The sequence below is a fragment of the Dendrobates tinctorius genome, unplaced genomic scaffold (assembly GCF_039654945.1).
Source record: "Dendrobates tinctorius isolate UK_male_01 unplaced genomic scaffold, ASM3965494v1 ptg000048l, whole genome shotgun sequence".
Lineage (NCBI taxonomy): Eukaryota > Metazoa > Chordata > Amphibia > Anura > Dendrobatidae > Dendrobates > Dendrobates tinctorius.
In genome coordinates, this window is record NW_027361716.1 from 19,762,559 (window position 1) to 19,777,077 (window position 14,519).

General features: G+C 42.9%; 1 long non-coding RNA gene across 1 annotated transcript; it reads right to left on the bottom strand.

Moving 5' to 3' along the window:
* Positions 1-395: 395 nt before the first annotated feature.
* LOC141090282 (uncharacterized) lies at positions 396-4,545 on the bottom strand. Its single transcript, XR_012232408.1, has 2 exons — positions 3,986-4,545; positions 396-749 (listed from the first exon to the last, which is right to left on the bottom strand). It is a non-coding gene; the product is annotated as an uncharacterized lncRNA (long non-coding RNA).
* Between the last annotated feature and the right edge of the window lie 9,974 nt (positions 4,546-14,519).

Consider the following 14,519-nt stretch of genomic DNA (forward strand, 5'->3'; position numbering starts at 1 on the left):
CCTTTCTCCTGACCCTCAGAGAGTACTCCGCTCCTCAATCCTGGTTCAGAGTTCCCCTGGTGGCCCGGAGTGGAACTGTGTTGCATTAGGTTAACTGCTGGAGAGACCCATCACTGCTTCCAAGCCTGGCATTACCCTCCCCTGGAGAAAGGCAAAGCCAGTGTGGCGACCATTCTCCTAGGGGCGCCACATTAGGACTATAGTGAGAGCTGTTTGGTTTATGCCATGAAGACTGGATATATCTATTTCTTTGGTTTGTACTGGTTCATGAAGCAATAAATCAGGATACAAATCCAGCTCAGCAGATATAGCATTCCAATATCGGAGCACGAAACCGCTGTGTCAAAGCGCACAATCCAAGGCAATGAGAAAAAACTTTGTCCAGCTCCACGATGTAGTGAAAAATATTCTTTATTCACTCAATAGAAATGAGGTTTAAAAGCCAGCATGAGTTACAAGGCATGCGATCGATCTACGCGTTTCGAGTGGCTAGGCACTCTTAATCATGATACGCAGCTTTGTCCATGGGTAGATCTTATATACTCTATCCGGTCTACACACCAGTTAAATAATTAAATAAAGCAAATATAAAACAAATAGAGAAAAAACTAACAATCACAATTAAATATAACAATTTGATTCATTAAGATACAATATTATTGCCTTCAGTAGTATTTTATCTTTTTTTTATTTCTTAATTTTTATTCATTATTCTCTTGTTATTATCCATGAAAAAATGAAGCAAACTTCTGAAATAGAAGAGAAACATAACAGATCTCAATGTTGCAACCATTCACAACAGTAAAATTCACATAGATACAATTTTTTTTTTTTTTTTTTTTCAAAATGCATGCGGTTTTCAATTACATGTCAAGTTTTTATTTCTTTTTTGTGCAATGTTAATTTTAGCACAACAGACCATTTTTTAGTGTACACATGTATACAAAGAGAAAAAAAATTTTTTTTTTAAGATTAGAAACATTTTTTCAGGGACTATTTCAATTAGCGCACCCAATGTGCACACACCATAATATATTTGTTTAAAGAGGAGATAGAAAACTCCAATTTGCACTGTTCTAAAGAATTTTTTTCAGTGTATTTGATTTTTTGTTTGTATACACAGCCAAAAAAACATTTAATTCTTTTATTCCCCATCATACACCAATCATAAAAATCCGTTCTGATACATTTATTGAAAAGTCGTTATCATAAACTTTTTTTCGTTATATTTGATTTTTATTTTATATTTTATATCTGCAACCCAAAAAAAAATAAATAAATAAAAAATAAAAAAAAAAGGGGGGGAGGGGGAGCATTCAGTGATTATATTTCCCCTTCATGCACTGAAAAAAACCGTTCTAATGCATATATAGAAAGATTATTATCATAGACTTTCCCAAATAAATGAAGTATTTCCTAAGTAACTGATCAACACAAAACTATGTCGAATATTTTAGCTTTTATGTTTTAGACATGCAGATTCGAAAAACGGCATGAAAATACAATTCTATGCACAAAAAATACCCTATGAAAAACCTAGCAAAAAACTACCATATTCCCACATATTTTAATATATATTTAATCAGAACATGAGGATTCATTATAAATGTAATAAAATAGATATTTCAAAGAGGAGAGGGTTGATAAGTGCTGGTCTAATAAAAGAGCATGGTGTCTTTTCTTTTATTCAAGCCTCGTGGCATACTAGTGTTTAATTTGAACATCCACCACGCCTCCCTATTCCTAAGCACATGTTCTAAGTCCCCACCTCTGATTCGATTGTGGACTTTCTCAATCCCATATACTTTTAATGAGTCCAGTTTTTTACTATGAGTCTCAATAAAATGTCGGGAGAGCTGCGATATGTTTCTATTCATATTAGCATTCTCTATATCGAGAATGTGCTCTCTAATCCTAGTTTTTAACGTGCGTTTTGTGCTACCCACATATTTTAGTCGGCATGAAACACATTCCATGATATAAACTACATTTTTGGTGTTGCAGTTTATGAAATCTTTGATGTCAAATAGGTTACTGTCATCAAAATCTCCAAATTTATCACACCTTTTGGTATAGGTACACATCTTGCACTGACTGGCAGCACATTTAAAAAAACCTCTCGTTTTCAACCAATTGCCCGTATGTTCTTGCCGAGTACACAGAAAACTTAGTGATAAACTATTTTTTAAGGATGGTGCTTTTCTGGAAACTATCCTTAGTCCTTTTTTATTATTTTTTCAATGTCTGGATCTTCTTATAAAATTGACAAGTTATCCTCAACTATTTGGAAAACTGATTACTAAATTGTAACACCATTGTTATAGGATTAGCAGAATTTTTGGACAGTTTATGCGAGTCTTTAAAACGAGATTTTTTTGAAACAATCTTTTCAGCCCTATCCAGACTCCATCGATCATAACCTCTTCTACCCAAACGTTGTCTAATATCAGAAACTTATTTTTTATAATCAGAGGGACAACTACAATTTCTCTTCGCACGCGTCATTTCACCCACAGGAATACCCTTAATTGTGTGCCTGGGGTGATGACTTTTTGCATGGAGAATTGTGTTCCCAGCTGTCTCCTTGCGATATGTACGAGTAATAACGGATTTGTTAGGTATGCCAGTCAGATTTAAATCCAAAAAATCAATAGTGGTCTTTTCATGTCGTGTTAGAAATCTTAGATTCAGAGAGTTGCAATTGATATACACATCAAATTTCTGTACTGTTATTATATCTGATTTCCAAATAATGATAATATCATCAATGTATCTACCGTAAAACTGTATACAATCAATGTAAGGATTGTCAAGATTGTAGATATACATTTCTTCCCACCAACTCATAACGAGATTTGCTAGGGAAGGGGAATATTTAGCTCCCATGGATACGCCATTTACTTGTATATAGTAATTCTCATTGAATATAAAATAATTGTTGGAAATCAACAAAAAAGTGACATCCAAGATAAAATCTTGGAAGTCACACGAGAAATTACTATATTTTTGTAGATGAAATCTTAATGCATTAATTGCTACTGTATGTGGAACCGATGTGTAGAGAGAAACAACATCAGTAGTTATCCATGAGAATTTAGAATCCCAGATTAAACCATCCATTGAGTTTAATACTTCTGTACTGTCTCTAATAAAACCAGGGACCCTCTGAACCAAGGGTTGTAGAAGCAAATCTAACCATTCCCCTAGTTTCTCACTCACAGATCCTATCCCTGATAAAATCGGTCTCATGGGTGGAGGAAAGCTTTTTTTATGGGTTTTTGGTAACGCATAAAGCGTTGGTGTAACTGGATTTAACACCTTTAGATAATCCCTCTCTCTCATAGTAATAAAACCAAATACAAAAGCCTTCATCAATAATCTGAAAAATACGCTCTTTTGATATTATGAGAAGGATTCTCTAAAATACGTTTGTAAATCATAGGGTCATTAAGCATATTATCAACCCAGTTCACATAATCATCCCTATTCATAAGGACAATTGATCCACCCTTATCTGAATTCTTTATTATATTTTCATTTGCCTTCAGTTCTAACAATGCTTTTTTCAGGGATGGCCTCAAGTTACTGCAGGCACAATTCACACCATGCGTTTTTTCAGATAATAGTCTAAGATCATTTTCAACAGCACTTTGAAACCTATCCATCACAGGTCTCCTTGCTTTAACCGGATAATAGTTTGGATTAGGAATACTCATGCCTTTTGCTAAAGGAGCAGCAATATCAACATTTGGCACGCTTTCATTTTGTAAAGCCTGCAAATTGATAATAGACATTTGTTCTGGAAAGGAACAATTACTATAAGTATTTTCAAAATTCACATCATTTTCCACAATAATATCAGAGTTATCTTCAAAATGCAATTTCAAGGTAATATTGCTGATAAATCTATTAACATCACATATTGTGGAGAAAAGATTAAAATTACAACTGGGAACAAAAGAAAGTCCAAATGAAAGTAACTCACGTTGATCAGCAGTTAGATTCAATGATGAAAAATTAATAACATCAAAGTCACCTAACGTGGATTCCTCAGATGATATCTTTGCGTTATTCTTGATGTTCCTATGCTTCCTTCCCTTTCTCCTTCTTTTTTTCTGGATCTGTTTCTCTTGTAATATGAGTTTTTTGACTGCCTCGTCACATCCATGTCAGAGTCTGATGTAGTTCCATTCGAAGTGTCAGCATCAGATGAACTGAAAGTCACTTGTCGGGGAGTTTGATTAGCACTGGTGTGTCGTTTAGGTCTTCATAGTATAGACCTGGGAGACTTGTTAGCATTTTCCCATCTCCCCCATTCGTATACCTGCTCTTTGGAATAATCAGATAAATCACGCTCCAGTTTTCGTTTTTTAGTATCCATAATCTTTTCCTCAGTTTTATTAATCTTGATAGTAGTATTATGCAAAAATTCCTCATAAACTTCTTTCGATAATTTATCTTGCACATTTGATTTCAAGATATCAATTTGTTTTTGTAAATCTTGCAAGAGAATTTCTTCATTTCTTATGATTAGGGAAATCAATTTCAAGGAGCAGTCCGATAGTATATTATTCCATTCTTGTACAAACCCATCAGAGTACACTGTACTAGGGACTTTTTTAACTCTAAGTCCTCTTGGAATAATGTTTTTATCTCTATAATTTCTTAACGAACTCACATTCCACCATATCAGATTTTCCTTTAGCATAAGTGCTAACAAATCCTCTAGCTCCACATTCGAGCTTGTTGAAACATGTGCAGATTCAGCGGTAAACCCAGCAAACAGTTTGGCAGCTTTATTCTGTCTAGCTTCATTTTCCATGGTCAAATAGCCAAGCAAGAAAGTCTTTTATAATGCCAGCACTTACTTTAAAACCTCTTATGAAATAGAGAAGGGAAGCCTCTGGGTGCACGGAGACACTTGAAGCAATAAATCAGGATACAAATCCAGCTCACCAGACATAGCACGAGACCGCTGTGTCAAAGTGCACAATCCAAGGCAATGAGAAAAAACTTTGTCCAGCTCCACGATGTAGTGAAAAATATTCTTTATTCACTCAATAGAAATGAGGTTTAAAAGCCAGCATGAGTTACAAAGCATGCGATCGATCTACGCGTTTCGAGTGGCTAGGCACTCTTAATCATGATACGCAGCTTTGTCCATGGGTAGATCTTATATACTCTATCCGGTCTACACACCGGTTAAATAATTAATTAAAACAAATATAAAACAAAAAGAGAAAAAACTAACAATCACAATTAAATATAACAATTTGATTCATTAAGATACAATATTATCGCCTTCAGTAGTATTTTATCTTTTTTTTATTTCTTAATTTTTATTCATTATTCTCTTGTTATTATCCATGAAAAAATGATGCATACTTCTGAAATAGAAGAGAAACATAACAGATCTCATTGTTGCAAACATTCACAACAGTAAAATTCACATAGATACAAATTTTTTATTTTTTTTTCAAAATGCATGCGGTTTTCAATTACATGTCAAGTTTTTATTTCTTTTTTGTGCAATGTTAATTTTAGCACAACAGACCATTTTTTAGTATACACATGTATACAAAGAGAAAAATAAATTTTTAAGATTAGAAAAAAATTTTCAGGGACTATTTCAATTAGCGCACCAAATGTGCACACACCATAATATATTCGTTTAAAGAGGAGATAGAAAACTCCAATTTGCACTGTTCTAAAGAATTTTTTTCAGTGTATATGATTTTTTTGTTTGTATACACAGCCAAAAAAACATTTAGTTCTTTTATTCCCCATCATACACCAATCATAAAAATCTGTTCTGATACATTTATTGAAAAGTCGTTATCATAAAATTTTTTCGTTATATTTGATTTTTATTTTTTATTTTATATCTGCAACCCAAAAAAACATGTGTATACTAAAAAATGGTCTGTTGTGCTAAAATTAACATTGCACAAAAAAGAAATAAAAACTTGACATGTAATTGAAAACCACATGCATTTTGAAAAAAAAAAATTGTATCTATGTGAATTTTACTGTTGTGAATGGTTGCAACATTGAGATCTGTTATGTTTCTCTTCTATTTCAGAAGTTTGCTTCATTTTTTCATGGATAATAACAAGAGAATAATGAATAAAAATTAAGAAATAAAAAAAAGATAAAATACTACTGAAGGCAATAATATTGTATCTTAATGAATCAAATTGTTATATTTAATTGTGATTGTTAGTTTTTTCTCTATTTGTTTTATATTTGCTTTATTTAATTATTTAACTGGTGTGTAGACCGGATAGAGTATATAAGATCTACCCATGGACAAAGCTGCGTATCATGATTAAGAGTGCCTAGCCACTCGAAACGCGTAGATCGATCGCATGCCTTGTAACTCATGCTGGCTTTTAAACCTCATTTCTATTGAGTGAATAAAGAATATTTTTCACTACATCGTGGAGCTGGACAAAGTTTTTTCTCATTGCCTTGGATTGTGCGCTTTGACACAGCGGTCTCGTGCTCCGATATTGGAATGCTATATCTGGTGAGCTGGATTTGTATCCTGATTTATTGCTTCATGAACCAGTACAAACCAAAGAAATAGATATATCCAGTCTTCATGGCATAAACCAAACAGCTCTCACTATAGTCCTAATGTGGCGCCCCTAGGAGAATGGTCGCCACACTGGCTTTGCCTTTCTCCAGGGGAGGGTAATGCCAGGCTTGGAAGCAGTGATGGGTCTCTCCAGCAGTTAACCTAATGCAACACAGTTCCACTCCGGGCCACCAGGGGAACTCTGAACCAGGATTGAGGAGCGGAGTAATCCCTGAGGGTCAGGAGAAAGGAGTAGGGAGATAGTATGAGGAGGTCCACGTGTGCAGACGTGTGGAGCGGGGAGGAGGTTGAGCTCCGGGAGGAGAGCTCCCTCACCGCTAGAGCGCAAAGACTGGAGCCTGGTCTCCACGGAGGTACGGATACTAACGGTCCTGCCACAGACACCAGAGGAGTAGAAGGCTGTAAATGCCCTGCTCTCACCAAAGACTTGGGACACAACAGCAATTGAATAGAGAGCCAGGACTCAGGAAAGGAGTCCCCGAGAGAGGCTACAGCTGTCTGTCATACAAGTAAAGTTCTAAAAGTTCTAGGAACATCCGAAGAGAGGCATTTCAGAGTAACTAAGTACTGGAGTGCTTCACACTACAAAGAGCTAGGAAGGAGACTGCACAGCCCTTTTGCTGAGAGAGAGAATCCTGATCTGCTTCCAGGCTAACCTGCTCCAATACCATCTGTAATCAGGACCCTAGACTGCATATACTCAGTAAAGGTACAGAAACTACAACCGCTGTGTCTTGTCTGTTCCCTACGCTTTCGGCACTGCTACATCCCCGTGCCAGCTACATCTACACTGCACTGGGACTACAGCTCCACCTGTGGAGAGCTTTACCATCTAAGCTGCACATACCATCAGTCCCAGCGGATCTGTATGCAGCGTTGGCCTAACACCATATTTGCCAAACACCACGGGTGGCGTCACAAACTATTCTACCATTAACTACATCTCCCCATTGCTTGGGCGCCCAGGGCCACGGACCGGGTCACCGCTGCTGTGACACATCCCCCTGACACCGGCCCGCTACCGAGTACCCCACAGCCCTGGGAGGGCAACCCACTTATAACTCAAGGGTTCGCCCACACAGGAAACAAGATTCAGATCTGTTTACCCAGAGCCCAGCTTTTGAGGTTCGCTCACCTCCAGAGTACACAGAACAATCATTAAAGAATTTGTCCACTATTTTTTCATACCCCATAAAATAATAAAGATTACACTCCGCTCCCAAGCTGGCGCCGTTCCCTCGGTATCAGCACTCGCTCTCTCGGGGATCCCGTGCTGTTATTGTGAAACGGGTTCCCAATCAGCACTTGTGTCACTGTTGCCGTCTCCTGTTGAATTGAGCATGAAGAGGAAGTCTGAGATCAGCTGCAGCCTGGACTTCCTCTTCATGTTCAATCTGTCTGAAGGCTGTGACAGTGACGCCAGCGCCTGATTGGGCGCTGGAGTCACGTGTCACAACAACCGCACAAGAGCCTAGGGACCACGTGTGCTGACAGTGTGGGTACGACGCTGGAACGGGAGGTGAGTATAAGCTTTATTTTATGTGGGTCAACATTTTGATCAAGAATGGGTTGTCCTAGTAGTGGACAACCCCTATAGGTCAAAAGGCTTCACTTTTACCTCCTGGATTTTTTCCTAAAGTGGAGATACAGTCATGGCCAAAAGTATTGACACCCCTGCAATTCTGTCAGATAATACTCAGTTTCTTACTGAAAATGATTGCAAACACAAATTCTTTGGTATTATTATCTTCATTTAATTTGTCTTAAATGAAAAAACACAAAAAGAATTGTCCTAAAGCCAAATTGGATATAATTCCACACCAAACATAAAAAAGAGGGTGGACAAAAGTATTGGCACTGTGCGAAAAATCATGTGATGCTTCTCTAATTTGTGTAATTAACAGCACCTGTAACTTACCTGTGGCACCTAACAGGTGTTGGCAATAACTAAATCACACTTGCAGCCAGTTGACATGGATTAAAGTTGACTCAACCTCTGTACTGTGTCCTTGTGTGTACCACATTGAGCATGGAGAAAAGAAAGAAGACCAAAGAACTGTCTGAGGACTTGAGAAACCAAATTGTGAGGAAGCATGAGCAATCTCAAGGCTACAAGTCCATCTCCAAAGACCTGAATGTTCCTGTGTCTACCGTGCGCAGTGTCATCAAGAAGTTTAAAGCCCATGGCACTGTGGCTAACCTCCCTAGATGTGGACGGAAAAGAAAAATTGACAAGAGATTTCAACGCAAGATTGTGCGGATGTTGGATAAAGAACCTCCACTAACATCCAAACAAGTTCAAGCTGCCCTGCAGTCCGAGGGTACAACGGTGTCAACCCGTACTATCCGTCGGCATCTGAATGAAAAGGGACTGTAAGGTAGGAGACCCAGGAAGACTCCACTTCTTACCCCGAGACATAAAAAAGCCAGGCTGGAGTTTGCCAAAACTTACCTGAAAAAGCCTAAAACATTTTGGAATAATGTTCTTTGGTCAGATGAGACAAAAGTAGAGCTTTTAGGGCAAAAGCATCAACATAGAGTTTACAGGAGAAAAAAGAAGTATTCAAAGAAAAGTACACGGTCCCTACAGTCAAACATGGCGGAGGTTCCCTGATGTTTTGGGGTTGCTTTGCTGCCTCTGGCACTGGACTGCTTGACCGTGTGCATGGCATTATGAAGTCAGAAGACTACCAACAAATTTTGCAGCATAATTTAGGGCCCAGTGTGAGAAAGCTGGGTCTACCTCAGAGGTCATGGGTCTTCCAGCAGGACAATAACCCAAAACACACTTCAAAAAGCACTAGAAAATGGTTTGAGAGAAAGCACTGGAGACTTCTAAGGTGGCCAGCAATGAGTCCAGACCTGAATCCCATAGAACACCTGTGGAGAGATCTAAAAATGGCAGTTTGGAGAAGGCACCCTTCAAATATCAGGGACCTGGAGTAGTTTGCCAAAGAAGAATGGTCTAAAATTCCAGCAGAGCATTGTAAGAAACTCATTGATGGTTACTGGAAGCGGTTGGTCGCAGTAATTTTGGCTAAAGGTTGTGCAACCAAGTATTAAGCTGAGGGTGCCAATACTTTTGTCCGGCCCATTTCTGGAGTTTTGTGTGAAATGATCAATGTTTTGCTTTTTGCTTCATTCTCTTTTGTGTTTTTTCATTTAAGACAAATTAAATGAAGATAATAATACCAAAGAATTTGTGTTTGCAATCATTTTCAGGAAGAAACTGAATATTATCTGACAGAATTGCAGGGGTGTCAATACTTTTGGCCATGACTGTATAGTGAACAGCTGTCCTGCCCACCTCTTCAGCTAGACCTGGCCCTGTCATGGCTGATTAACCCCTCTCAGAACATAACATGCTGGAGCAAAACTTCCAGGCTTATATCACTGAAGCTAATAACTTCAGTGAAACATATCTCCTTCCAACACATTACCAGTGACCCTCCTACAGTCCATTATAGAGTATGATACTTCCAAAAATGCGCTCATACTTACACTGACTATGGTATCCCCACAGTGAATCCTGCCCGCTCACAGTTTTATCCCACACGCACAGTATAGAACACAATGACCACACGGTACCTCCAGCAAAGTATGATATCACCACAGTGCCGCCAACACTATAATAACACCACAGCATGATGTCCCTTATGTGCCCCCTATACTGTGATCTCCCCATAGTCCCAATCTCACACACAGTATCATAGCCTCCACACAGTATGATACTCAGTATAAGGGCCCCTATTCAGTATAAGGGTGCCCACTCACTATGATGGTCCCCACAGCTCCTCTCACTCTACAATGGTTCCCATAACTCTGAACTCAGTATGAATGTCCCCACAGCCCCTCATACAGTATTAGAGCCACCACAATCCCCCACACAGAATGAGGGTCCCTACAGTTCCCAACTCAGTATGAGGGTCCTGTTAGGCGTCAGATTCCTGGCACTGCACAGCGGGAATCCAGAGCCAGACATCCTGCAGTCTCCCATTCTTCTCTGACCGCTCGGACTCCTGCTCAGCAATCACGGCGAGCCAGGCATTCTCCTCAGACTAGTTCTGTGAGCCTGGATGTTGCTGCCACCTCCGGTGCAGCAATGGTAGTGCAACCTGCTTTGCAGGGAACCGCTCCAGAGGCTAAGTCCTCGTGCCGGGCTACTGGGCATGCCCGCAACGTGCCCTCTCAGTGGAGAGCAGGGGTCACATGTGCAGGTCCTGTGTCGGATCTGATTGGTCCTTCCCAAAGTATTGGAAGGTCCCGGAAGTGCATGGCTATAAAAGCCCCGCATGGCGGCTCGGCCATGCGCTAGTGTAGCATATTATTCTGTGTGTGTATGGTGATGGATGCATGGACTGGTGTCTGACTCATTATGAAACCCCTACCCTCTGATATTACGAGTGGTGACAGAGTGTGTATAGTCAGCTCCAGGGTTGTGGCAAGCTACACGACACTTGCTCCATGCCTACACTAGCGTCCATCGGCGCCCGGTCCTCGGCGCCGACGCTTGCGGCTTTCTCTGCCGCTGCGCTGTAGTAACAGCAGCTATTGGTGTTCGCTGCTGCGACGCCACACGCAGGCCTCTGTGACGCTAACAGGGCCCGCACCTTTTCTTTAGTGGTCGCCAAGCGACTCTGTGTTTGTACGGAGCCGCCCTTAGCGTTCGGGTGAAGTTTACCCGAGCGCAGTACCGCACCTACTAGGTGCATCTGCCATTGTTCAGCAGCGGTTTTGTCACCTACCGCACGGTGGACCCCGGGCGGCGAACGCACCTACTATTATTTATATTTGGTGCGTTCCGCCGACCCTAACATTACACTAGTGCCAGGGTCTGGCTGGCAATGGCAGACGTGCAGCAGCTGCAGCGCTACATTCGGCAGCTGGAGAGCAGGTTGGCGGCTATTGAGAGCACCAACTCAGCTGCGAATGCTGCGCTAGCTGCTGCTCAGACAGTCGCTGAGGCTGTCTCACGTGCGCCCACACTTTTGCCCTCGCCGACAATTTCTCGCCTCCCGCTCCCCGATAAGTTTTCGGGTGACAGCGCCACCTGTAGGGGATTCGTTAGCCAGTGCTCCATTCAGCTGGAGTTGCTGGCTGCACGGTTTCCTACAGAGCGGGCTAAGGTGGGGTTTATTGTCTCCTTGTTGTCTGGCCGGGCATTACAGTGGGTCACGCCATTGTGGGAACGTGATGATCCCGTAGTTCAGGGACCTGCTCAGTTCCTCGCGGCTCTGAAGCAAGTCTTCTTGGGACCACGGGTCACACACGATACGGCTCTCCAACTGTTATCCCTAACACAAGGCTCACTCTTGGTTAGCCATTATGCTGTCCGGTTTCGGACACTGGCTTCCGAATTAGAGTGGCCGGACAAAGTCTTAGTCCCGGTGTTTTGGAGAGGCCTGGCTGAGCACGTCAAGGATGCTCTAGCCACTAGGGAGATTCCCACCATTCTGGAGGAATTGATCGCCGTTTCCACCCGCATCGATCTCCGCTACACGGAGCGCGGGTTGGAACGAGCACAATCCAGACGTAGGGTTAATTTGGTCCCCACCTTTATCGTGCCGCTGGAGGACCCCGCACAAGAGCTCTCTTCCTCTGAGCCTATGGAGGTGTCTCGCACCGGCACTAAGCCGCGTCCGATGCGAAGCTCTGTGCGCTGTTATCAGTGCCGACAGTTTGGCCATTCGGCTGGCACATGTCCTCAGCGACCGAAAAGACAACCACGTCCAGTGGTCGTAGGTGGTGGTCAATCCAAAATGGGACCCTTTTCACCCAAACCGGTGTTCCGGGGTACTTTAGATAGTGGGTCCTCCACCTGGGAGGCAGAGGTCACCCTGGATACCGGGGCCGAGGGGAACTTTATGTCATCAACTTTTGCCCAGAGTCACGCTATCCCTCTGGTGTTACTCTCGCAACCTCTGTCCATTAGGGTGGTAAATGGGGCACCGTTATCGTCTCAGGTGACCCATCAGACAGTCCCACTCGGACTCTCTATTTCACCCTCACATCAGGAGACTCTGTCCCTGCTTATCATGCCCAATGGCATCGATCAGGTGCTCCTCGGAGTTCCCTGGCTTCGTTGCCACTCCCCTCACGTTGACTGGGTTTCGGGGAGGATACTGGGCTGGGACAAGGACTGTGAGGAAAGGTGTCTAAGGGGCAGTGTTCAGGTGGCTTCCACTGAAGTGCCTGCGGATCTCTCGGCGTTCCCCAGGTCCTACCACCAGTACGCGGACGTCTTCTCTAAGAAGTCTGCGTAGACGCTCCCGCCACACCGTTCCTATGATTGCCGGATCAATTTCCTGCCAGGTACAGAGCCTCCCCGAGGCTGTGTTTACCCGTTATCACTCCCTGAGACGGAGGCTATGTCTCAATATATCCGGGAGAACCTGGCTAGGGGTTTTATCAAGAAATCTGTGTCACCGGCTGGTGCAGGGTTCTTCTTCGTACAGAAGAAGAATGGAGAGTTACGTCCCTGCATTGACTACAGAGGTCTCAATGCTATCACGGTTAAAAACAAATACCCCCTACCGTTGATCGCGGAGTTATTTGACAGGATGCGGGGGGCCCGGATCTTTACTAAATTAGATCTGCGGGGGGCATACAACCTGATCCGCATTCGCGAAGGAGACGAATGGAAGACAGCTTTTAATACAAGGGATGGCCATTACGAATACCTGGTTATGCCCTTTGGCCTTTGTAATGCGCCAGCTGTCTTCCAAGATTTTGTCAACAACGTCTTCCGCGACATGCTCTCTACCTCGGTGGTGGTCTATCTGGATGATATACTCATCTTTTCGCCAGATTTGACCACCCACCGGAGAGACGTCTGCAGGGTCTTCAACCGTCTGCGGGCGAACTCGCTATTCGCCAAGCTGGAGAAGTGCCAGTTTGAGCAGGAGTCCTTGCCGTTCCTGGGCTATATCATCTCAGCCTAGGGGCTGGCCATGGATCCTGCCAAACTACAAGCGGTAATGGACTGGCAAGAACCCCATTCCCTCAAAGCGGTGCAGTGCTTTTTGGGGTTCGTGAATTACTACCGCTAGTTCATACCACACTTTTCCACACTGGTGGCTCCTTTGGTTGCTCTCACCAAGAAAGGAGCTAACCCCAATGCTTGGTCGGAACATGTCTCCAAAGCCTTCTTGGCTATAAAATCGCATTTTGCTGGCGCTCCCATATTAAATTGTCCCGATGTGGATAAGCCGTTTATCCTTGAGGTAGACGCTTCTTCCGTCGGTGCAGGAGCAGTCCTTTATCAAAAGGATGCTCAAGGTCGAAAGCATCCCTGCTTCTTCTATTCCAAGACCTTCTCACCGGCGGAGAAAAATTACTCCATCGTCGACAGGGAGCTGCTAGCCATGAAGTTGGCTTTTTCCAAGTGGAGACATCTCCTGGAAGGAGCCCGGTTCCCCTTTCAGGTATATACAGACCATAAAAACCTGGTCTACCTACAGACGGCCGAACGCCTGAATTCCCGTCAGGCCAGGTGGTCGCTCTTCTTTTCCCGATTCCGCTTCACCCTGCACTACCTCTCTGGAGAGAAGAACGTCCGTGCGGATGCTCTCTCACACTCGGTGGTCTCAGCGGAAAAAGGAGAAGCTGAGCCTCGGTTAATTCTCCTGCCGGAGAGTTTTAAGACCGTGTCTCCAGTCGCTCTCGAGTCAGTACCACCGGGCAAGACCTTGGTGCCTCCTCAGCTACGGCCAGAGGTCCTCGCCTGGGCACATGCCTCCAGGGTGGGTGGTCATTTTGGCAATAAACGGACCACCGAACTCCTGGCAAGGTCATATTGGTGGCCACATATGGCTCGAGATGTCAAGGAATACGTGCAAGCATGCGTCTCGTGTGCTCGGAACAGACCCTCTAGACAGAGGCCGTCGGGGTTGTTGTTTCCCCTGCCAGTGGCGGTTAG